This window comes from Brienomyrus brachyistius, unplaced genomic scaffold (assembly GCF_023856365.1).
Source record: "Brienomyrus brachyistius isolate T26 unplaced genomic scaffold, BBRACH_0.4 scaffold68, whole genome shotgun sequence".
Classification (NCBI taxonomy): domain Eukaryota; kingdom Metazoa; phylum Chordata; class Actinopteri; order Osteoglossiformes; family Mormyridae; genus Brienomyrus; species Brienomyrus brachyistius.
The window spans coordinates 1,546,205-1,564,820 of NW_026042343.1; the positions used below are offsets into that span (position 1 = coordinate 1,546,205).

At 44.9% G+C, this 18,616-nt stretch overlaps 35 non-coding genes across 35 annotated transcripts; all 35 read left to right on the forward strand.

Moving 5' to 3' along the window:
• Positions 1 to 280: 280 nt before the first annotated feature.
• trnat-cgu (transfer RNA threonine (anticodon CGU)) lies at positions 281 to 354 on the forward strand. The gene has a single exon. It is a non-coding gene; the product is annotated as a tRNA-Thr (tRNA).
• A 414-nt stretch (positions 355 to 768) lies between these two features.
• trnat-agu (transfer RNA threonine (anticodon AGU)) lies at positions 769 to 842 on the forward strand. The gene has a single exon. It is a non-coding gene; the product is annotated as a tRNA-Thr (tRNA).
• Positions 843 to 1,348: 506 nt separating this feature from the next.
• On the forward strand, positions 1,349 to 1,422 carry trnat-cgu (transfer RNA threonine (anticodon CGU)). Its single transcript has one exon. It is a non-coding gene; the product is annotated as a tRNA-Thr (tRNA).
• Positions 1,423 to 1,836: 414 nt separating this feature from the next.
• trnat-agu (transfer RNA threonine (anticodon AGU)) lies at positions 1,837 to 1,910 on the forward strand. Its single transcript has one exon. It is a non-coding gene; the product is annotated as a tRNA-Thr (tRNA).
• A 506-nt stretch (positions 1,911 to 2,416) lies between these two features.
• trnat-cgu (transfer RNA threonine (anticodon CGU)) lies at positions 2,417 to 2,490 on the forward strand. Its single transcript has one exon. It is a non-coding gene; the product is annotated as a tRNA-Thr (tRNA).
• Positions 2,491 to 2,904: 414 nt separating this feature from the next.
• trnat-agu (transfer RNA threonine (anticodon AGU)) lies at positions 2,905 to 2,978 on the forward strand. Its single transcript has one exon. It is a non-coding gene; the product is annotated as a tRNA-Thr (tRNA).
• Positions 2,979 to 3,484: 506 nt separating this feature from the next.
• Positions 3,485 to 3,558, forward strand: trnat-cgu (transfer RNA threonine (anticodon CGU)). The gene has a single exon. It is a non-coding gene; the product is annotated as a tRNA-Thr (tRNA).
• Positions 3,559 to 3,972: 414 nt separating this feature from the next.
• On the forward strand, positions 3,973 to 4,046 carry trnat-agu (transfer RNA threonine (anticodon AGU)). The gene has a single exon. It is a non-coding gene; the product is annotated as a tRNA-Thr (tRNA).
• A 506-nt stretch (positions 4,047 to 4,552) lies between these two features.
• Positions 4,553 to 4,626, forward strand: trnat-cgu (transfer RNA threonine (anticodon CGU)). Its single transcript has one exon. It is a non-coding gene; the product is annotated as a tRNA-Thr (tRNA).
• Positions 4,627 to 5,040: 414 nt separating this feature from the next.
• On the forward strand, positions 5,041 to 5,114 carry trnat-agu (transfer RNA threonine (anticodon AGU)). The gene has a single exon. It is a non-coding gene; the product is annotated as a tRNA-Thr (tRNA).
• Positions 5,115 to 5,620: 506 nt separating this feature from the next.
• trnat-cgu (transfer RNA threonine (anticodon CGU)) lies at positions 5,621 to 5,694 on the forward strand. The gene has a single exon. It is a non-coding gene; the product is annotated as a tRNA-Thr (tRNA).
• Positions 5,695 to 6,108: 414 nt separating this feature from the next.
• trnat-agu (transfer RNA threonine (anticodon AGU)) lies at positions 6,109 to 6,182 on the forward strand. The gene has a single exon. It is a non-coding gene; the product is annotated as a tRNA-Thr (tRNA).
• A 506-nt stretch (positions 6,183 to 6,688) lies between these two features.
• trnat-cgu (transfer RNA threonine (anticodon CGU)) lies at positions 6,689 to 6,762 on the forward strand. The gene has a single exon. It is a non-coding gene; the product is annotated as a tRNA-Thr (tRNA).
• Positions 6,763 to 7,176: 414 nt separating this feature from the next.
• On the forward strand, positions 7,177 to 7,250 carry trnat-agu (transfer RNA threonine (anticodon AGU)). Its single transcript has one exon. It is a non-coding gene; the product is annotated as a tRNA-Thr (tRNA).
• A 506-nt stretch (positions 7,251 to 7,756) lies between these two features.
• Positions 7,757 to 7,830, forward strand: trnat-cgu (transfer RNA threonine (anticodon CGU)). The gene has a single exon. It is a non-coding gene; the product is annotated as a tRNA-Thr (tRNA).
• Positions 7,831 to 8,244: 414 nt separating this feature from the next.
• Positions 8,245 to 8,318, forward strand: trnat-agu (transfer RNA threonine (anticodon AGU)). Its single transcript has one exon. It is a non-coding gene; the product is annotated as a tRNA-Thr (tRNA).
• Positions 8,319 to 8,824: 506 nt separating this feature from the next.
• On the forward strand, positions 8,825 to 8,898 carry trnat-cgu (transfer RNA threonine (anticodon CGU)). Its single transcript has one exon. It is a non-coding gene; the product is annotated as a tRNA-Thr (tRNA).
• A 414-nt stretch (positions 8,899 to 9,312) lies between these two features.
• On the forward strand, positions 9,313 to 9,386 carry trnat-agu (transfer RNA threonine (anticodon AGU)). The gene has a single exon. It is a non-coding gene; the product is annotated as a tRNA-Thr (tRNA).
• Positions 9,387 to 9,892: 506 nt separating this feature from the next.
• Positions 9,893 to 9,966, forward strand: trnat-cgu (transfer RNA threonine (anticodon CGU)). The gene has a single exon. It is a non-coding gene; the product is annotated as a tRNA-Thr (tRNA).
• Positions 9,967 to 10,380: 414 nt separating this feature from the next.
• trnat-agu (transfer RNA threonine (anticodon AGU)) lies at positions 10,381 to 10,454 on the forward strand. The gene has a single exon. It is a non-coding gene; the product is annotated as a tRNA-Thr (tRNA).
• Positions 10,455 to 10,960: 506 nt separating this feature from the next.
• Positions 10,961 to 11,034, forward strand: trnat-cgu (transfer RNA threonine (anticodon CGU)). Its single transcript has one exon. It is a non-coding gene; the product is annotated as a tRNA-Thr (tRNA).
• A 414-nt stretch (positions 11,035 to 11,448) lies between these two features.
• trnat-agu (transfer RNA threonine (anticodon AGU)) lies at positions 11,449 to 11,522 on the forward strand. Its single transcript has one exon. It is a non-coding gene; the product is annotated as a tRNA-Thr (tRNA).
• A 506-nt stretch (positions 11,523 to 12,028) lies between these two features.
• trnat-cgu (transfer RNA threonine (anticodon CGU)) lies at positions 12,029 to 12,102 on the forward strand. The gene has a single exon. It is a non-coding gene; the product is annotated as a tRNA-Thr (tRNA).
• A 414-nt stretch (positions 12,103 to 12,516) lies between these two features.
• On the forward strand, positions 12,517 to 12,590 carry trnat-agu (transfer RNA threonine (anticodon AGU)). The gene has a single exon. It is a non-coding gene; the product is annotated as a tRNA-Thr (tRNA).
• A 506-nt stretch (positions 12,591 to 13,096) lies between these two features.
• Positions 13,097 to 13,170, forward strand: trnat-ugu (transfer RNA threonine (anticodon UGU)). The gene has a single exon. It is a non-coding gene; the product is annotated as a tRNA-Thr (tRNA).
• Positions 13,171 to 13,583: 413 nt separating this feature from the next.
• Positions 13,584 to 13,657, forward strand: trnat-agu (transfer RNA threonine (anticodon AGU)). The gene has a single exon. It is a non-coding gene; the product is annotated as a tRNA-Thr (tRNA).
• Positions 13,658 to 14,163: 506 nt separating this feature from the next.
• On the forward strand, positions 14,164 to 14,237 carry trnat-cgu (transfer RNA threonine (anticodon CGU)). Its single transcript has one exon. It is a non-coding gene; the product is annotated as a tRNA-Thr (tRNA).
• Positions 14,238 to 14,651: 414 nt separating this feature from the next.
• Positions 14,652 to 14,725, forward strand: trnat-agu (transfer RNA threonine (anticodon AGU)). The gene has a single exon. It is a non-coding gene; the product is annotated as a tRNA-Thr (tRNA).
• A 506-nt stretch (positions 14,726 to 15,231) lies between these two features.
• trnat-ugu (transfer RNA threonine (anticodon UGU)) lies at positions 15,232 to 15,305 on the forward strand. Its single transcript has one exon. It is a non-coding gene; the product is annotated as a tRNA-Thr (tRNA).
• Positions 15,306 to 15,718: 413 nt separating this feature from the next.
• On the forward strand, positions 15,719 to 15,792 carry trnat-agu (transfer RNA threonine (anticodon AGU)). Its single transcript has one exon. It is a non-coding gene; the product is annotated as a tRNA-Thr (tRNA).
• Positions 15,793 to 16,298: 506 nt separating this feature from the next.
• Positions 16,299 to 16,372, forward strand: trnat-cgu (transfer RNA threonine (anticodon CGU)). The gene has a single exon. It is a non-coding gene; the product is annotated as a tRNA-Thr (tRNA).
• A 414-nt stretch (positions 16,373 to 16,786) lies between these two features.
• On the forward strand, positions 16,787 to 16,860 carry trnat-agu (transfer RNA threonine (anticodon AGU)). Its single transcript has one exon. It is a non-coding gene; the product is annotated as a tRNA-Thr (tRNA).
• Positions 16,861 to 17,366: 506 nt separating this feature from the next.
• On the forward strand, positions 17,367 to 17,440 carry trnat-cgu (transfer RNA threonine (anticodon CGU)). The gene has a single exon. It is a non-coding gene; the product is annotated as a tRNA-Thr (tRNA).
• Positions 17,441 to 17,854: 414 nt separating this feature from the next.
• On the forward strand, positions 17,855 to 17,928 carry trnat-agu (transfer RNA threonine (anticodon AGU)). The gene has a single exon. It is a non-coding gene; the product is annotated as a tRNA-Thr (tRNA).
• Positions 17,929 to 18,434: 506 nt separating this feature from the next.
• trnat-cgu (transfer RNA threonine (anticodon CGU)) lies at positions 18,435 to 18,508 on the forward strand. Its single transcript has one exon. It is a non-coding gene; the product is annotated as a tRNA-Thr (tRNA).
• Positions 18,509 to 18,616: the final 108 nt, after the last annotated feature.

Sequence of the window (18,616 nt, forward strand, 5' to 3'; positions counted from 1 at the left end):
ATCTTTGATTTCAAAAAAATACAGTCCACGCAAAGCTCTTGGGCCTATTCCTTACTTTCCTGAAGTAGTAGATCACTAAAATCAGGCTGAAGTTTCAGCAGATTCTCCTTATTTTAATTGCCACCATCACGATCCACTGAGTGTAGCAGCATAGGAGTCTTGAGTGACTCAAATAATGAAGAGTGTACAATCGGCTTCGTTATAAACATTTACGGCTGTCAGGCGACTGGGTTTAGTAGTTGGATAATCCCTGAACTATGAGTCAAGCATCTTAACGGAGGGTGCTGTGGCTTAGTTGGTTAAAGCGCCTGTCTCGTAAACAGGAGATCCTGGGTCCGAATCCCAGCAGCACCTTGCAAATGTTGACAAATCTTTTGCCTAGAACAACCTTTATTGTCTGCTGGATGCATGATGAAGGTAGACCTTTTCTGTAAAGAGCAAAAGTGTCAGCTAGGCACTCGCACAACATGTCTCTGCTCATGACATGCAGGCATTACAATAGTGCTGCTCGAGAAAACAGTTCGATAATGAAGATTTTCTAGAAGCCACACAACTACCTCTTCATTCAGGAGTGAGCATGACAGAGGTGAACAGCAGTGGCTTGAAGAGAAAATGTCATGAGGATGGAAGAATTTGAAGCAGTTACGTACAGCAAGTGTTGACCAATTCCAACGGCTGGCAAGGATCGTAGCCACGGTCTTGAAATTGTAAAAATGCGTAACAACTGCCAGATAAAGGCAGTGGTATCCCTACATATTCTTGTCTTCAGGCGCTGTGGCCTAGTTGGTTAAAGTGCCTGTCTAGTAAACAGGAGATCCTGGGTTCGAATCCCTGCAGTGCCTTAACCTCTACTGTGAGAGACCTGCTGCATTGTGGTTCTTGCCTTTTTTCCGCTGAAGGCGATCATAGAGGGAAGAGATCCTCAGAAGCGTATCACTTCCTCCTGTTGAGGCTTGACGTCAGAAGCTCAGCCTGCTCCTGCCAAACACTGTCATGTACATACAGTAGCACCCGCTGATTGATTGTATAATACAGGAGCCTCCGACGCAAAGTCTGTGAGTACATTACATCAGTGATTTCAAGAAAATACAGTCCACGCAAAGCTCTTGGGCCTATTCCTTACTTTCCTGAAGTAGTAGATCACTAAAATCAGGCTGAAGTTTCAGCAGATTCTCCTTATTTTAATTGCCACCATCACGATCCACTGAGTGTAGCAGCATAGGAGTCTTGAGTGACTCAAATAATGAAGAGTGTACAATAGGCTTCGTTATAAACATTTACGGCTGTCAGGCGACTGGGTTTAGTAGTTGGATAATCCCTGAACTATGAGTCAAGCATCTTAACGGAGGGTGCTGTGGCTTAGTTGGTTAAAGCGCCTGTCTCGTAAACAGGAGATCCTGGGTCCGAATCCCAGCAGCACCTTGTAAATGTTGACAAATCTTTTGCCTAGAACAACCTTTATTGTCTGCTGGATGCATGATAAAGGTAGACCTTTTCTGTGAAGAGCAAAAGTGTCAGCTAGGCACTCGCACAACATGTCTCTGCTCATGCCATGCAGGCATTACAATAGTGCTGCTCGAGAAAACAGTTCGATAATGAAGATTTTCTAGAAGCCACACAACTACCTCTTCATTCAGGAGTGAGCATGACAGAGGTGAACAGCAGTGGCTTGAAGAGAAAATGTCATGAGGATGGAAGAATTTGAAGCAGTTACGTACAGCAAGTGTTGACCAATTCCAACGGCTGGCAAGGATCGTAGCCACGGTCTTGAAATTGTAAAAATGCGTAACAACTGCCAGATAAAGGCAGTGGTATCCCTACCTATTCGTGTCTTCTGGCGCTGTGGCTTAGTTGGTTAAAGTGCCTGTCTAGTAAACAGGAGATCCTGGGTTCAAATCCCAGCAGTGCCTTAACCTCTACTGTAAGAGACCTGCTGCATTGTGGTTCTTGCCTTTTTTCCGCTGAAGGCGATCATAGAGGGAAGAGATCCTCAGAAGCGTATCACTTCCTCCTGTTGAGGCTTGACGTCAGAAGCTCACCCTGCTCCTGCTAAACACTGTCATGTACATACAGTAGCACCCGCTGATTGATTGTATAATACAGGAGCCTCCGACGCAAAGTCTGTGAGTACGTTACATCAGTGATTTCAAGAAAATACAGTCCACGCAAAGCTCTTGGGCCTATTCCTTACTTTCCTGAAGTAGTAGATCACTAAAATCTGGCTGAAGTTTCAGCAGATTCTCCTTATTTTAATTGCCACCATCACGATCCACTGAGTGTAGCAGCATAGGAGTCTTGAGTGACTCAAATAATGAAGAGAGTACTATCGGCTTCGTTATAAACATTTACGGCTGTCAGGCTACTGGGTTTAGTAGTTGGATAATCCCTGAACTATGAGTCAAGCATCTTAATGGAGGGTGCTGTGGCTTAGTTGGTTAAAGCGCCTGTCTCGTAAACAGGAGATCCTGGGTCCGAATCCCAGCAGCACCTTGCAAATGTTGGCGAATCTTTTGCCTAGAACAACCTTTATTGTCAGCTGGATGCATGATAAATGTAGACCTTTTCTGTGAAGAGCAAAAGTGTCAGCTAGGCACTCGCACAACATGTCTCTGCTCATGCCATGCAGGCATTACAATAGTGCTGCTCGAGAAAACAGTTCGATAATGAAGATTTTCTAGAAGCCACACAACTACCTCTTCATTCAGGAGTGAGCATGACAGAGGTGAACAGCAGTGGCTTGAAGAGAAAATGTCATGAGGATGGAAGAATTTGAAGCAGTTACGTACAGCAAGTGTTGACCAATTCCAACGGCTGGCAAGGATCGTAGCCACGGTCTTGAAATTGTAAAAATGCGTAACAACTGCCAGATAAAGGCAGTGGTATCCCTACCTATTCGTGTCTTCTGGCGCTGTGGCTTAGTTGGTTAAAGTGCCTGTCTAGTAAACAGGAGATCCTGGGTTCAAATCCCAGCAGTGCCTTAACCTCTACTGTAAGAGACCTGCTGCATTGTGGTTCTTGCCTTTTTTCCGCTGAAGGCGATCATAGAGGGAAGAGATCCTCAGAAGCGTATCACTTCCTCCTGTTGAGGCTTGACGTCAGAAGCTCACCCTGCTCCTGCTAAACACTGTCATGTACATACAGTAGCACCCGCTGATTGATTGTATAATACAGGAGCCTCCGACGCAAAGTCTGTGAGTACGTTACATCAGTGATTTCAAGAAAATACAGTCCACGCAAAGCTCTTGGGCCTATTCCTTACTTTCCTGAAGTAGTAGATCACTAAAATCTGGCTGAAGTTTCAGCAGATTCTCCTTATTTTAATTGCCACCATCACGATCCACTGAGTGTAGCAGCATAGGAGTCTTGAGTGACTCAAATAATGAAGAGAGTACTATCGGCTTCGTTATAAACATTTACGGCTGTCAGGCTACTGGGTTTAGTAGTTGGATAATCCCTGAACTATGAGTCAAGCATCTTAATGGAGGGTGCTGTGGCTTAGTTGGTTAAAGCGCCTGTCTCGTAAACAGGAGATCCTGGGTCCGAATCCCAGCAGCACCTTGCAAATGTTGGCGAATCTTTTGCCTAGAACAACCTTTATTGTCAGCTGGATGCATGATAAATGTAGACCTTTTCTGTGAAGAGCAAAAGTGTCAGCTAGGCACTCGCACAACATGTCTCTGCTCATGCCATGCAGGCATTACAATAGTGCTGCTCGAGAAAACAGTTCGATAATGAAGATTTTCTAGAAGCCACACAACTACCTCTTCATTCAGGAGTGAGCATGACAGAGGTGAACAGCAGTGGCTTGAAGAGAAAATGTCATGAGGATGGAAGAATTTGAAGCAGTTACGTACAGCAAGTGTTGACCAATTCCAACGGCTGGCAAGGATCGTAGCCACGGTCTTGAAATTGTAAAAATGCGTAACAACTGCCAGATAAAGGCAGTGGTAACCCTACCTATTCCTGTCTTCTGGCGCTGTGGCTTAGTTGGTTAAAGTGCCTGTCTAGTAAACAGGAGATCCTGGGTTCAAATCCCAGCAGTGCCTTAACCTCTACTGTAAGAGACCTGCTGCATTGTGGTTCTTGCCTTTTTTCCGCTGAAGGCGATCATAGAGGGAAGAGATCCTCAGAAGCGTATCACTTCCTCCTGTTGAGGCTTGACGTCAGAAGCTCACCCTGCTCCTGCTAAACACTGTCATGTACATACAGTAGCACCCGCTGATTGATTGTATAATACAGGAGCCTCCGACGCAAAGTCTGTGAGTACATTACATCAGTGATTTCAAGAAAATACAGTCCACGCAAAGCTCTTGGGCCTATTCCTTACTTTCCTGAAGTAGTAGATCACTAAAATCAGGCTGAAGTTTCAGCAGATTCTCCTTATTTTAATTGCCACCATCACGATCCACTGAGTGTAGCAGCATAGGAGTCTTGAGTGACTCAAATAATGAAGAGTGTACTATCGGCTTCGTTATAAACGTTTACGGCTGTCAGGCTACTGGGTTTAGTAGTTGGATAATCCCTGAACTATGAGTCAAGTGTCTTAACGGAGGGTGCTGTGGCTTAGTTGGTTAAAGCGCCTGTCTCGTAAACAGGAGATCCTGGGTCCGAATCCCAGCAGCACCTTGCAAATATTGGCAAATCTTTTCCCTAGAACAACCATTATTGTATGCTGGATGCATGATAAAGGTAGACCTTTCATGTAAAGAGCAAAAGTGTCAGCTAGGCACTCGCACCACATGTCTCTGCTCATGCCATGCAGGCATTACAATAGTGCTGCTCGAGAAAACAGTTCGATAATGAAGATTTTCTAGAAGCCACACAACTACCTCTTCATTTAGGAGTGAGCATGACAGAGGTGATCAGCAGTGGCTTGAAGAGAAAATGTCATGAGGATGGAAGAATTTGAAGCAGTTACGTACAGCAAGTGTTGACCAATTCCAACGGCTGGCAAGGATCGTAGCCACGGTCTTGAAATTGTAAAAATGCGTAACAACTGCCAGATAAAGGCAGTGGTATCCCTACATATTCTTGTCTTCAGGCGCTGTGGCTTAGTTGGTTAAAGTGCCTGTCTAGTAAACAGGAGATCCTGGGTTCGAATCCCAGCAGTGCCTTAACCTCTACTGTGAGAGACCTGCTGCATTGTGGTTCTTGCCTTTTTTCCGCTGAAGGCGATCATAGAGGGAAGAGATCCTCAGAAGCGTATCACTTCCTCCTGTTGAGGCTTGACGTCAGAAGCTCAGCCTGCTCCTGCCAAACACTGTCATGTACATACAGTAGCACCCGCTGATTGATTGTATAATACAGGAGCCTCCGACGCAAAGTCTGTGAGTACATAACATCTTTGATTTCAAGAAAATACAGTCCACGCAAAGCTCTTGGGCCTATTCCTTACTTTCCTGAAGTAGTAGATCACTAAAATCAGGCTGAAGTTTCAGCAGATTCTCCTTATTTTAATTGCCACCATCACGATCCACTGAGTGTAGCAGCATAGGAGTCTTGAGTGACTCAAATAATGAAGAGTGTACAATCGGCTTCGTTATAAACATTTACGGCTGTCAGGCGACTGGGTTTAGTAGTTGGATAATCCCTGAACTATGAGTCAAGCATCTTAACGGAGGGTGCTGTGGCTTAGTTGGTTAAAGCGCCTGTCTCGTAAACAGGAGATCCTGGGTCCGAATCCCAGCAGCACCTTGCAAATGTTGACAAATCTTTTGCCTAGAACAACCTTTATTGTCTGCTGGATGCATGATAAAGGTAGACATTTTCTGTAAAGAGCAAAAGTGTCAGCTAGGCACTCGCACAACATGTCTCTGCTCATGCCATGCAGGCATTACAATAGTGCTGCTCGAGAAAACAGTTCGATAATGAAGATTTTCTAGAAGCCACACAACTACCTCTTCATTCAGGAGTGAGCATGACAGAGGTGAACAGCAGTGGCTTGAAGAGAAAATGTCATGAGGATGGAAGAATTTGAAGCAGTTACGTAGAGCAAGTGTTGACCAATTCCAACGGCTGGCAAGGATCGTAGCCACGGTCTTGAAATTGTAAAAATGCGTAACAACTGCCAGATAAAGGCAGTGGTATCCCTACCTATTCGTGTCTTCTGGCGCTGTGGCTTAGTTGGTTAAAGTGCCTGTCTAGTAAACAGGAGATCCTGGGTTCAAATCCCAGCAGTGCCTTAACCTCTACTGTAAGAGACCTGCTGCATTGTGGTTCTTGCCTTTTTTCCGCTGAAGGCGATCATAGAGGGAAGAGATCCTCAGAAGCGTATCACTTCCTCCTGTTGAGGCTTGACGTCAGAAGCTCACCCTGCTCCTGCTAAACACTGTCATGTACATACAGTAGCACCCGCTGATTGATTGTATAATACAGGAGCCTCCGACGCAAAGTCTGTGAGTACGTTACATCAGTGATTTCAAGAAAATACAGTCCACGCAAAGCTCTTGGGCCTATTCCTTACTTTCCTGAAGTAGTAGATCACTAAAATCTGGCTGAAGTTTCAGCAGATTCTCCTTATTTTAATTGCCACCATCACGATCCACTGAGTGTAGCAGCATAGGAGTCTTGAGTGACTCAAATAATGAAGAGAGTACTATCGGCTTCGTTATAAACATTTACGGCTGTCAGGCTACTGGGTTTAGTAGTTGGATAATCCCTGAACTATGAGTCAAGTGTCTTAATGGAGGGTGCTGTGGCTTAGTTGGTTAAAGCGCCTGTCTCGTAAACAGGAGATTCTGGGTCCGAATCCCAGCAGCACCTTGCAAATGTTGGCGAATCTTTTGCCTAGAACAACCTTTATTGTCAGCTGGATGCATGATAAATGTAGACCTTTTCTGTGAAGAGCAAAAGTGTCAGCTAGGCACTCGCACAACATGTCTCTGCTCATGCCATGCAGGCATTACAATAGTGCTGCTCGAGAAAACAGTTCGATAATGAAGATTTTCTAGAAGCCACACAACTACCTCTTCATTCAGGAGTGAGCATGACAGAGGTGAACAGCAGTGGCTTGAAGAGAAAATGTCATGAGGATGGAAGAATTTGAAGCAGTTACGTACAGCAAGTGTTGACCAATTCCAACGGCTGGCAAGGATCGTAGCCACGGTCTTGAAATTGTAAAAATGCGTAACAACTGCCAGATAAAGGCAGTGGTAACCCTACCTATTCCTGTCTTCTGGCGCTGTGGCTTAGTTGGTTAAAGTGCCTGTCTAGTAAACAGGAGATCCTGGGTTCAAATCCCAGCAGTGCCTTAACCTCTACTGTAAGAGACCTGCTGCATTGTGGTTCTTGCCTTTTTTCCGCTGAAGGCGATCATAGAGGGAAGAGATCCTCAGAAGCGTATCACTTCCTCCTGTTGAGGCTTGACGTCAGAAGCTCACCCTGCTCCTGCTAAACACTGTCATGTACATACAGTAGCACCCGCTGATTGATTGTATAATACAGGAGCCTCCGACACAAAGTCTGTGAGTACATTACATCAGTGATTTCAAGAAAATACAGTCCACGCAAAGCTCTTGGGCCTATTCCTTACTTTCCTGAAGTAGTAGATCACTAAAATCAGGCTGAAGTTTCAGCAGATTCTCCTTATTTTAATTGCCACCATCACGATCCACTGAGTGTAGCAGCATAGGAGTCTTGAGTGACTCAAATAATGAAGAGTGTACTATCGGCTTCGTTATAAACGTTTACGGCTGTCAGGCTACTGGGTTTAGTAGTTGGATAATCCCTGAACTATGAGTCAAGTGTCTTAACGGAGGGTGCTGTGGCTTAGTTGGTTAAAGCGCCTGTCTCGTAAACAGGAGATCCTGGGTCCGAATCCCAGCAGCACCTTGCAAATATTGGCAAATCTTTTCCCTAGAACAACCATTATTGTATGCTGGATGCATGATAAAGGTAGACCTTTCATGTAAAGAGCAAAAGTGTCAGCTAGGCACTCGCACCACATGTCTCTGCTCATGCTATGCAGGCATTACAATAGTGCTGCTCGAGAAAACAGTTCGATAATGAAGATTTTCTAGAAGCCACACAACTACCTCTTCATTTAGGAGTGAGCATGACAGAGGTGATCAGCAGTGGCTTGAAGAGAAAATGTCATGAGGATGGAAGAATTTGAAGCAGTTACGTACAGCAAGTGTTGACCAATTCCAACGGCTGGCAAGGATCGTAGCTACGGTCTTGAAATTGTAAAAATGCGTAACAACTGCCAGATAAAGGCAGTGGTATCCCTACATATTCTTGTCTTCAGGCGCTGTGGCTTAGTTGGTTAAAGTGCCTGTCTAGTAAACAGGAGATCCTGGGTTCGAATCCCAGCAGTGCCTTAACCTCTACTGTGAGAGACCTGCTGCATTGTGGTTCTTGCCTTTTTTCCGCTGAAGGCGATCATAGAGGGAAGAGATCCTCAGAAGCGTATCACTTCCTCCTGTTGAGGCTTGACGTCAGAAGCTCAGCCTGCTCCTGCCAAACACTGTCATGTACATACAGTAGCACCCGCTGATTGATTGTATAATACAGGAGCCTCCGACGCAAAGTCTGTGAGTACATAACATCTTTGATTTCAAGAAAATACAGTCCACGCAAAGCTCTTGGGCCTATTCCTTACTTTCCTGAAGTAGTAGATCACTAAAATCAGGCTGAAGTTTCAGCAGATTCTCCTTATTTTAATTGCCACCATCACGATCCACTGAGTGTAGCAGCATAGGAGTCTTGAGTGACTCAAATAATGAAGAGAGTACTATCGGCTTCGTTATAAACATTTACGGCTGTCAGGCTACTGGGTTTAGTAGTTGGATAATCCCTGAACTATGAGTCAAGTGTCTTAATGGAGGGTGCTGTGGCTTAGTTGGTTAAAGCGCCTGTCTCGTAAACAGGAGATCCTGGGTCCGAATCCCAGCAGCACCTTGCAAATGTTGACAAATCTTTTGCCTAGAACAACCATTATTGTATGCTGGATGCATGATAAAGGTAGACCTTTCATGTAAAGAGCAAAAGTGTCAGCTAGGCACTCGCACAACATGTCTCTGCTCATGCCATGCAGGCATTACAATAGTGCTGCTCGAGAAAACAGTTCGATAATGAAGATTTTCTAGAAGCCACACAACTACCTCTTCATTCAGGAGTGAGCATGACAGAGGTGAACAGCAGTGGCTTGAAGAGAAAATGTCATGAGGATGGAAGAATTTGAAGCAGTTACATACAGCAAGTGTTGACCAATTCCAACGGCTGGCAAGGATCGTAGCCACGGTCTTGAAATTGTAAAAATGCGTAACAACTGCCAGATAAAGGCAGTGGTATCCCTACCTATTCGTGTCTTCTGGCGCTGTGGCTTAGTTGGTTAAAGTGCCTGTCTAGTAAACAGGAGATCCTGGGTTCAAATCCCAGCAGTGCCTTAACCTCTACTGTAAGAGACCTGCTGCATTGTGGTTCTTGCCTTTTTTCCGCTGAAGGCGATCATAGAGGGAAGAGATCCTCAGAAGCGTATCACTTCCTCCTGTTGAGGCTTGACGTCAGAAGCTCACCCTGCTCCTGCTAAACACTGTCATGTACATACAGTAGCACCCGCTGATTGATTGTATAATACAGGAGCCTCCGACGCAAAGTCTGTGAGTACATTACATCAGTGATTTCAAGAAAATACAGTCCACGCAAAGCTCTTGGGCCTATTCCTTACTTTCCTGAAGTAGTAGATCACTAAAATCAGGCTGAAGTTTCAGCAGATTCTCCTTATTTTAATTGCCACCATCACGATCCACTGAGTGTAGCAGCATAGGAGTCTTGAGTGACTCAAATAATGAAGAGTGTACTATCGGCTTCGTTATAAACGTTTACGGCTGTCAGGCTACTGGGTTTAGTAGTTGGATAATCCCTGAACTATGAGTCAAGTGTCTTAACGGAGGGTGCTGTGGCTTAGTTGGTTAAAGCGCCTGTCTCGTAAACAGGAGATCCTGGGTCCGAATCCCAGCAGCACCTTGCAAATATTGGCAAATCTTTTCCCTAGAACAACCATTATTGTATGCTGGATGCATGATAAAGGTAGACCTTTCATGTAAAGAGCAAAAGTGTCAGCTAGGCACTCGCACCACATGTCTCTGCTCATGCTATGCAGGCATTACAATAGTGCTGCTCGAGAAAACAGTTCGATAATGAAGATTTTCTAGAAGCCACACAACTACCTCTTCATTTAGGAGTGAGCATGACAGAGGTGATCAGCAGTGGCTTGAAGAGAAAATGTCATGAGGATGGAAGAATTTGAAGCAGTTACGTACAGCAAGTGTTGACCAATTCCAACGGCTGGCAAGGATCGTAGCTACGGTCTTGAAATTGTAAAAATGCGTAACAACTGCCAGATAAAGGCAGTGGTATCCCTACATATTCTTGTCTTCAGGCGCTGTGGCTTAGTTGGTTAAAGTGCCTGTCTAGTAAACAGGAGATCCTGGGTTCGAATCCCAGCAGTGCCTTAACCTCTACTGTGAGAGACCTGCTGCATTGTGGTTCTTGCCTTTTTTCCGCTGAAGGCGATCATAGAGGGAAGAGATCCTCAGAAGCGTATCACTTCCTCCTGTTGAGGCTTGACGTCAGAAGCTCAGCCTGCTCCTGCCAAACACTGTCATGTACATACAGTAGCACCCGCTGATTGATTGTATAATACAGGAGCCTCCGACGCAAAGTCTGTGAGTACATAACATCTTTGATTTCAAGAAAATACAGTCCACGCAAAGCTCTTGGGCCTATTCCTTACTTTCCTGAAGTAGTAGATCACTAAAATCAGGCCGAAGTTTCAGCAGATTCTCCTTATTTTAATTGCCACCATCACGATCCACTGAGTGTAGCAGCATAGGAGTCTTGAGTGACTCAAATAATGAAGAGAGTACTATCGGCTTCGTTATAAACATTTACGGCTGTCAGGCTACTGGGTTTAGTAGTTGGATAATCCCTGAACTATGAGTCAAGTGTCTTAATGGAGGGTGCTGTGGCTTAGTTGGTTAAAGCGCCTGTCTCGTAAACAGGAGATCCTGGGTCCGAATCCCAGCAGCACCTTGCAAATGTTGACAAATCTTTTGCCTAGAACAACCATTATTGTATGCTGGATGCATGATAAAGGTAGACCTTTCATGTAAAGAGCAAAAGTGTCAGCTAGGCACTCGCACAACATGTCTCTGCTCATGCCATGCAGGCATTACAATAGTGCTGCTCGAGAAAACAGTTCGATAATGAAGATTTTCTAGAAGCCACACAACTACCTCTTCATTCAGGAGTGAGCATGACAGAGGTGAACAGCAGTGGCTTGAAGAGAAAATGTCATGAGGATGGAAGAATTTGAAGCAGTTACATACAGCAAGTGTTGACCAATTCCAACGGCTGGCAAGGATCGTAGCCACGGTCTTGAAATTGTAAAAATGCGTAACAACTGCCAGATAAAGGCAGTGGTATCCCTACCTATTCGTGTCTTCTGGCGCTGTGGCTTAGTTGGTTAAAGTGCCTGTCTAGTAAACAGGAGATCCTGGGTTCAAATCCCAGCAGTGCCTTAACCTCTACTGTAAGAGACCTGCTGCATTGTGGTTCTTGCCTTTTTTCCGCTGAAGGCGATCATAGAGGGAAGAGATCCTCAGAAGCGTATCACTTCCTCCTGTTGAGGCTTGACGTCAGAAGCTCACCCTGCTCCTGCTAAACACTGTCATGTACATACAGTAGCACCCGCTGATTGATTGTATAATACAGGAGCCTCCGACGCAAAGTCTGTGAGTACGTTACATCAGTGATTTCAAGAAAATACAGTCCACGCAAAGCTCTTGGGCCTATTCCTTACTTTCCTGAAGTAGTAGATCACTAAAATCTGGCTGAAGTTTCAGCAGATTCTCCTTATTTTAATTGCCACCATCACGATCCACTGAGTGTAGCAGCATAGGAGTCTTGAGTGACTCAAATAATGAAGAGAGTACTATCGGCTTCGTTATAAACATTTACGGCTGTCAGGCTACTGGGTTTAGTAGTTGGATAATCCCTGAACTATGAGTCAAGTGTCTTAATGGAGGGTGCTGTGGCTTAGTTGGTTAAAGCGCCTGTCTCGTAAACAGGAGATCCTGGGTCCGAATCCCAGCAGCACCTTGCAAATATTGGCAAATCTTTTCCCTAGAACAACCATTGTTGTATGCTGGATGCATGATAAAGGTAGACCTTTCATGTAAAGAGCAAAAGTGTCAGCTAGGCACTCGCACCACATGTCTCTGCTCATGCCATGCAGGCATTACAATAGTGCTGCTCGAGGAAACAGTTCGATAATGAAGATTTTCTAGAAGCCACACAACTACCTCTTCATTTAGGAGTGAGCATGACAGAGGTGATCAGCAGTGGCTTGAAGAGAAAATGTCATGAGGATGGAAGAATTTGAAGCAGTTACGTACAGCAAGTGTTGACCAATTCCAACGGCTGGCAAGGATCGTAGCTACGGTCTTGAAATTGTAAAAATGCGTAAGAACAGCCAGATAAAGGCAGTGGTATCCCTACATATTCTTGTCTTCTGGCGCTGTGGCTTAGTTGGTTAAAGTGCCTGTTTAGTAAACAGGAGATCCTAGGTTCAAATCCCAGCAGTGCCTTAACTTCTACTGTAAGAGACCTGCTGCATTGTGGTTCTTGCCTTTTTTCCGCTGAAGGCGATCATAGAGGGAAGAGATCCTCAGAAGCGTATCACTTCCTCCTGTTGAGGCTTGACGTCAGAAGCTCAGCCTGCTCCTGCCAAACACTGTCAGGTACATACAGTAGCACCCGCTGATTGATTGTATAATACAGGAGCCTCCGACGCAAAGTCTGTGAGTACATAACATCTTTGATTTCAAGAAAATACAGTCCACGCAAAGCTCTTGGGCCTATTCCTTACTTTCCTGAAGTAGTAGATCACTAAAATCTGGCTGAAGTTTCAGCAGATTCTCCTTATTTTAATTGCCACCATCACGATCCACTGAGTGTAGCAGCATAGGAGTCTTGAGTGACTCAAATAATGAAGAGTGTACAATCGGCTTCGTTATAAACATTTACGGCTGTCAGGCTACTGGGTTTAGTAGTTGGATAATCACTGAACTATGAGTCAAAAGTCTTAACGGAGGGTGCTGTGGCTTAGTTGGTTAAAGCGCCTGTCTTGTAAACAGGAGATCCTGGGTCCGAATCCCAGCAGCACCTTGTTAATGTTGACAAATCTTTTGCCTAGAACAACCTTTTTGTCAGCTGGATGCATGATAAAGGTAGACATTTTCTGTAAAGAGCAAAAGTGTCAGCTAGGCACTTGCACAACATGTCTCTGCTCATGCCATGCAGGCATTACAATAGTGCTGCTCGAGAAAACAGTTCGATAATGAAGATTTTCTAGAAGCCACACAACTACCTCTTCATTCAGGAGTGAGCATGACAGAGGTGAACAGCAGTGGCTTGAAGAGAAAATGTCATGAGGATGGAAGAATTTGAAGCAGTTACGTACAGCAAGTGTTGACCAATTCCAACGGCTGGCAAGGATCGTAGCCACGGTCTTGAAATTGTAAAAATGCGTAACAACTGCCAGATAAAGGCAGTGGTAACCCTACCTATTCCTGTCTTCTGGCGCTGTGGCTTAGTTGGTTAAAGTGCCTGTCTAGTAAACAGGAGATCCTGGGTTCAAATCCCAGCAGTGCCTTAACCTCTACTGTAAGAGACCTGCTGCATTGTGGTTCTTGCCTTTTTTCCGCTGAAGGCGATCATAGAGGGAAGAGATCCTCAGAAGCGTATCACTTCCTCCTGTTGAGGCTTGACGTCAGAAGCTCACCCTGCTCCTGCTAAACACTGTCATGTACATACAGTAGCACCCGCTGATTGATTGTATAATACAGGAGCCTCCGACGCAAAGTCTGTGAGTACATTACATCAGTGATTTCAAGAAAATACAGTCCACGCAAAGCTCTTGGGCCTATTCCTTACTTTCCTGAAGTAGTAGATCACTAAAATCAGGCTGAAGTTTCAGCAGATTCTCCTTATTTTAATTGCCACCATCACGATCCACTGAGTGTAGCAGCATAGGAGTCTTGAGTGACTCAAATAATGAAGAGTGTACTATCGGCTTCGTTATAAACGTTTACGGCTGTCAGGCTACTGGGTTTAGTAGTTGGATAATCCCTGAACTATGAGTCAAGTGTCTTAACGGAGGGTGCTGTGGCTTAGTTGGTTAAAGCGCCTGTCTCGTAAACAGGAGATCCTGGGTCCGAATCCCAGCAGCACCTTGCAAATATTGGCGAATCTTTTCCCTAGAACAACCATTATTGTATGCTGGATGCATGATAAAGGTAGACCTTTCATGTAAAGAGCAAAAGTGTCAGCTAGGCACTCGCACAACATGTCTCTGCTCATGCTATGCAGGCATTACAATAGTGCTGCTCGAGAAAACAGTTCGATAATGAAGATTTTCTAGAAGCCACACAACTACCTCTTCATTTAGGAGTGAGCATGACAGAGGTGATCAGCAGTGGCTTGAAGAGAAAATGTCATGAGGATGGAAGAATTTGAAGCAGTTACGTACAGCAAGTGTTGACCAATTCCAACGGCTGGCAAGGATCGTAGCTACGGTCTTGAAATTGTAAAAATGCGTAAGAACAGCCAGATAAAGGCAGTGGTATCCCTACATATTCTTGTCTTCTGGCGCTGTGGCTTAGTTGGTTAAAGTGCCTGTCTAGTAAACAGGAGATCCTGGGTTCAAATCCCAGCAGTGCCTTAACTTCTACTGTAAGAGACCTGCTGCATTGTGGTTCTTGCCTTTTTTCCGCTGAAGGCGATCATAGAGGGAAGAGATCCTCAGAAGCGTATCACTTCCTCCTGTTGAGGCTTGACGTCAGAAGCTCAGCCTGCTCCTGCCAAACACTGTCAGGTACATACAGTAGCACCCGCTGATTGATTGTATAATACAGGAGCCTCCGACGCAAAGTCTGTGAGTACATAACATCTTTGATTTCAAGAAAATACAGTCCACGCAAAGCTCTTGGGCCTATTCCTTACTTTCCTGAAGTAGTAGATCACTAAAATCTGGCTGAAGTTTCAGCAGATTCTCCTTATTTTAATTGCCACCATCACGATCCACTGAGTGTAGCAGCATAGGAGTCTTGAGTGACTCAAATAATGAAGAGTGTACAATCGGCTTCGTTATAAACATTTACGGCTGTCAGGCTACTGGGTTTAGTAGTTGGATAATCACTGAACTATGAGTCAAAAGTCTTAACGGAGGGTGCTGTGGCTTAGTTGGTTAAAGCGCCTGTCTTGTAAACAGGAGATCCTGGGTCCGAATCCCAGCAGCACCTTGTTAATGTTGACAAATCTTTTGCCTAGAACAACCTTTTTGTCAGCTGGATGCATGATAAAGGTAGACATTTTCTGTAAAGAGCAAAAGTGTCAGCTAGGCACTTGCACAACATGTCTCTGCTCATGCCATGCAGGCATTACAATAGTGCTGCTCGAGAAAACAGTTCGATAATGAAGATTTTCTAGAAGCCACACAACTACCTCTTCATTCAGGAGTGAGCATGACAGAGGTGAACAGCAGTGGCTTGAAGAGAAAATGTCATGAGGATGGAAGAATTTGAAGCAGTTACGTACAGCAAGTGTTGACCAATTCCAACGGCTGGCAAGGATCGTAGCCACGGTCTTGAAATTGTAAAAATGCGTAACAACTGCCAGATAAAGGCAGTGGTAACCCTACCTATTCCTGTCTTCTGGCGCTGTGGCTTAGTTGGTTAAAGTGCCTGTCTAGTAAACAGGAGATCCTGGGTTCAAATCCCAGCAGTGCCTTAACCTCTACTGTAAGAGACCTGCTGCATTGTGGTTCTTGCCTTTTTTCCGCTGAAGGCGATCATAGAGGGAAGAGATCCTCAGAAGCGTATCACTTCCTCCTGTTGAGGCTTGACGTCAGAAGCTCACCCTGCTCCTGCTAAACACTGTCATGTACATACAGTAGCACCCGCTGATTGATTGTATAATACAGGAGCCTCCGACGCAAAGTCTGTGAGTACATTACATCAGTGATTTCAAGAAAATACAGTCCACGCAAAGCTCTTGGGCCTATTCCTTACTTTCCTGAAGTAGTAGATCACTAAAATCAGGCTGAAGTTTCAGCAGATTCTCCTTATTTTAATTGCCACCATCACGATCCACTGAGTGTAGCAGCATAGGAGTCTTGAGTGACTCAAATAATGAAGAGTGTACTATCGGCTTCGTTATGAACGTTTACGGCTGTCAGGCTACTGGGTTTAGTAGTTGGATAATCCCTGAACTATGAGTCAAGTGTCTTAACGGAGGGTGCTGTGGCTTAGTTGGTTAAAGCGCCTGTCTCGTAAACAGGAGATCCTGGGTCCGAATCCCAGCAGCACCTTGCAAATATTGGCGAATCTTTTCCCTAGAACAACCATTATTGTATGCTGGATGCATGATAAAGGTAGACCTTTCATGTAAAGAGCAAAAGTGTCAGCTAGGCACTCGCACAACATGTCTCTGCTCATGCCATGCAGGCATTACAATAGTGCTGCTCGAGAAAACAGTTCGATAATGAAGATTTTCTAGAAGCCACACAACTACCTCTTCATTCAGGAGTGAGCATGACAGAGGTGAACAGCAGTGGCTTGAAGAGAAAATGTCATGAGGATGGAAGAATTTGAAGCAGTTACGTACAGCAAGTGTTGACCAATTCCAACGGCTGGCAAGGATCGTAGCCACGGTCTTGAAATTGTAAAAATGCGTAACAACTGCCAGATAAAGGCAGTGGTAACCCTACCTATTCCTGTCTTCTGGCGCTGTGGCTTAGTTGGTTAAAGTGCCTGTCTAGTAAACAGGAGATCCTGGGTTCAAATCCCAGCAGTGCCTTAACCTCTACTGTAAGAGACGTGCTGCATTGTGGTTCTTGCCTTTTTTCCGCTGAAGGCGATCATAGAGGGAAGAGATCCTCAGAAGCGTATCACTTCCTCCTGTTGAGGCTTGACGTCAGAAGCTCACCCTGCTCCTGCTAAACACTGTCATGTACATACAGTAGCACCCGCTGATTGATTGTATAATACAGGAGCCTCCGACGCAAAGTCTGTGAGTACATTACATCAGTGATTTCAAGAAAATACAGTCCACGCAAAGCTCTTGGGCCTATTCCTTACTTTCCTGAAGTAGTAGATCACTAAAATCAGGCTGAAGTTTCAGCAGATTCTCCTTATTTTAATTGCCACCATCACGATCCACTGAGTGTAGCAGCATAGGAGTCTTGAGTGACTCAAATAATGAAGAGTGTACTATCGGCTTCGTTATAAACGTTTACGGCTGTCAGGCTACTGGGTTTAGTAGTTGGATAATCCCTGAACTATGAGTCAAGTGTCTTAACGGAGGGTGCTGTGGCTTAGTTGGTTAAAGCGCCTGTCTCGTAAACAGGAGATCCTGGGTCCGAATCCCAGCAGCACCTTGCAAATATTGGCGAATCTTTTCCCTAGAACAACCATTATTGTATGCTGGATGCATGATAAAGGTAGACCTTTCATGTAAAGAGCAAAAGTGTCAGCTAGGCACTCGCACAACATGTCTCTACTCATGCCATGCAGGCATTACAATAGTGCTGCTCGAGAAAACAGTTCGATAATGAAGATTTTCTAGAAGCCACACAACTACCTCTTCATTTAGGAGTGAGCATGACAGAGGTGATCAGCAGTGGCTTGAAGAGAAAATGTCATGAGGATGGAAGAATTTGAAGCAGTTACGTACAGCAAGTGTTGACCAATTCCAACGGCTGGCAAGGATCGTAGCTACGGTCTTGAAATTGTAAAAATGCGTAAGAACAGCCAGATAAAGGCAGTGGTATCCCTACATATTCTTGTCTTCTGGCGCTGTGGCTTAGTTGGTTAAAGTGCCTGTCTAGTAAACAGGAGATCCTGGGTTCAAATCCCAGCAGTGCCTTAACCTCTACTGTAAGAGACGTGCTGCATTGTGGTTCTTGCCTTTTTTCCGCTGAAGGCGATCATAGAGGGAAGAGATCCTCAGAAGCGTATCACTTCCTCCTGTTGAGGCTTGACGTCAGAAGCTCACCCTGCTCCTGCTAAACACTGTCATGTACATACAGTAGCACCCGCTGATTGATTGTATAATACAGGAGCCTCCGACGCAAAGTCTGTGAGTACATTACATCAGTGATTTCAAGAAAATACAGTCCACGCAAAGCTCTTGGGCCTATTCCTTACTTTCCTGAAGTAGTAGATCACTAAAATCAGGCTGAAGTTTCAGCAGATTCTCCTTATTTTAATTGCCACCATCACGATCCACTGAGTGTAGCAGCATAGGAGTCTTGAGTGACTCAAATAATGAAGAGTGTACTATCGGCTTCGTTATAAACGTTTACGGCTGTCAGGCTACTGGGTTTAGTAGTTGGATAATCCCTGAACTATGAGTCAAGTGTCTTAACGGAGGGTGCTGTGGCTTAGTTGGTTAAAGCGCCTGTCTCGTAAACAGGAGATCCTGGGTCCGAATCCCAGCAGCACCTTGCAAATATTGGCGAATCTTTTCCCTAGAACAACCATTATTGTATGCTGGATGCATGATAAAGGTAGACCTTTCATGTAAAGAGCAAAAGTGTCAGCTAGGCACTCGC